General features: G+C 40.7%; 1 pseudogene; it reads right to left on the bottom strand.

Annotated features, from left to right (window-relative positions):
• Nucleotides 1–1692: 1692 nt before the first annotated feature.
• Nucleotides 1693–2470, bottom strand: LOC112610762 (annotated as a pseudogene).
• Between the last annotated feature and the right edge of the window lie 277 nt (nt 2471–2747).

Below are 2747 nucleotides of genomic sequence, written 5' to 3'. Positions count from 1 at the left end.
AGCAGGGCTAGAAAACAAATTGACATTAGACAACCTGGCAGAAGCCTTCTAATTATTCAAGACTGCTTTTGACTTATTTTATGCCATGAATTCTTCTATAACATGAGCAATGAAACTAAAGCAAACATTGGAAGTGTCGTAGAACCCCAAATTCAGGCTCTTGTGCCTATTGTGCAGCTGGAGCCAAACAATGAGACATTGGTGCTTGGAGATAGAGCAGGTTTTTCAATTTGGCTAAAGTGGAAGCCACGGAGAACAAGCTCTCTCAAATCCATCTTAAGAAAAAGATGAAGCAGGGAGTTTTTATGCAGCTGGAGAGTAAGGGAGGGGGACTTTCAGGGAACCCAGGGGAGAAGTCTGTGTTTCTTCAGTCTCAGATAACACCTTGAGCAGCCAGACTTCTTGGTGTCAGCAGCTGGGTGAAACATTCTTAAAGGCGTTTATTTATTCTGCCAAAGTTTTTTGTGACCCTTAAGTTATTTCCTTCTGCTTTACAAAGAAATAGTACATCAGCAGTTTATAATTATATTGTGGGTAAAAAGGGATATTGGGCAAAGAGGGAGTGGTTAACATGTACCGAAAGACAAGACAGGACTTGACCAGAATTTTCATTGTTTCAGTCACTAAAAATACAGGGGCACTGAAATCTAAAGGGGCCTGGTTGTAGAAGGATTAGTACCATATATATAGAAATATTTAGATAAATTAAAAAGCAAAGCCAAAAAATAATCAGACAGAATTAACAATGTATTTCCATGAAGTTACATGGTGATATGGTGTGGCCATGTCACCATCCAAATTTCACCTTGAATTGTAATAATCCCTATGTGTCATGGGAGGGACCCTGTAGGAGGTAATTGAATCATGGGAGCAGTTTCCTCCATACTGATCTCGTAGTAGTGAATAAGTCTCACGAGGTCTGATGGTTTTATAAATGGGAGTTCCTCTACATAAGCTCTCTTGCCTGTTGCCATGTGAGACATGCCCTTGCTCCTCTTTTGCCCTCCACCATAATTGTGAGGCCTCCCCAGCCATGTGGAACTGTGAGTCAGTTAAACCTCCTTTTCTTTATAAATTACCGAGTCTCGGTTATGTCTTTATTAGCAGCGTGAGAATGGACTAATACATATGTAATGTCCCTGCCTCTCCTGCCTCCCCTTCTATCTCCTCCACCCCTTCTGCCTCTGTCACCCCTGACACAGCAAGACCAACCCCTCCTCTCCCTCCTCCTTTTCAGCCTACTCAATGTGAAGATGACAAGGATGAAGACCTTTGTGATGATCCACTTCTACTTAATGAATACTATATGTGTGTATGTCTATGTGTATGTATATATGTGTGTGTACATGTATATTTGTATGTATATATGTGTGTGAATATATGCATATATGTGTATGCATGTATATATGTGTGTACACACACATACATATTTTATGAGGCAAAGAACTTTATTCACCTTTGTTTCAAACTTTATTCCCAGGCTTCTTCAGCTTAATTCGCTGCAAAGAGTGAATTGTATATAAGCAAAAACTGAAAAGAGCTGCAGTGTCCAAGGGGCTTGGGCTTAAAAATATTAGAGATCTAGATTTTATTAGATCTGTAAACAAAACATTTGTAAAAAGCAGTCATAATGTGAAACAGCAGCTCCCAGTAACTTCTTCAAGTTTTATCTTCTTCAGAAGTTGACTCAGTTCAGTTTGCCTCGTTCTTGGAAGCCTCATCAAAATTCTCCACAAGATCTAGAACTTCATCATCATCATCCTCTCCAGTAGCAAGTGGTGCTTTTCCTCCCACAGATTGTTTGGGCTGAGTGTTAGCCAGTCTCTTTGAACTAGTCAGACCATCTGCAGCACTGGTTTATGATAGATGCTGAGTAGCATTTCTGTCAGCTGCTTTGTCTCAGCATGGCCTGTCATGGTGAAAGTGTTTGCTGCCAGCGATGCCTGAACTTTAGGGTTGTTAAAGTGAATCACTGCTCCTTGGTGTGTAAACATATTCACCTCTTCAATACCAGAGATATTGTTTACCCCTAACTTCTTTAAGGAGAACTAAAATTTTTTATCCTCTGCTGTCGCTAGGTTTATGATCAGGACTGCCCTTATCTATAAAACCGTTAACCTCTGAGCCTTGAAGGGACAAGATAAATACTAGCTGCCAGTCTTTCGGTTGTACAACAAGGCCTGGACAATGAGAACCCTTTTTCTGGGTTGGTTCCATTGCTGTTTTGTCCCTGAAGTCAAGAAATACCTTACCAGACTGACTTTTAAAGTTCTTTTGATATGGACCATGTCCCTGGACACTCAAAACCTCATGACTTCAACACCAAAGGTGTCAAAGGGGCCTACTTGCCCTCAAACACAGTGTCTCAGATGCTATGAACGACCTTTTTTCTGTGAGCAGTTCCTTTCTGACCAATGTGCACTTCTGCTTGCCGTTTGGTGAGTTTTTGGTTCATGATTGTTTCTTTCATCTTATCTGAGTGGAAAAGAGGCTGCGCGGGGGACTAGGGTTGGCACTCGAGGAGTCTTGGGTGAGACCAGCTGAGATTAGAAGCACACAGGGAGGCAGGATGGCAGCTAAAGGAATGCATTTCCTTTTCTCTAGCTTACTTTATTGTAATATAATACACACAATATATGTGTTAATTAACATTATGTGTTATTGGTAAAGCTTCCAGTTAACAGTTAAGGCTATGAGTAAAGTTTTTGTGGAGTTGAAAGTTATAGTCAGATTTTTTACTGCATGGG

The sequence above is a fragment of the Theropithecus gelada genome, chromosome 17, assembly GCF_003255815.1.
Source record: "Theropithecus gelada isolate Dixy chromosome 17, Tgel_1.0, whole genome shotgun sequence".
Taxonomy (NCBI): domain Eukaryota; kingdom Metazoa; phylum Chordata; class Mammalia; order Primates; family Cercopithecidae; genus Theropithecus; species Theropithecus gelada.
The sequence above is the reverse complement of the archived record's forward strand: the minus strand, read 5'-3'. Positions and strand labels throughout refer to the sequence as shown.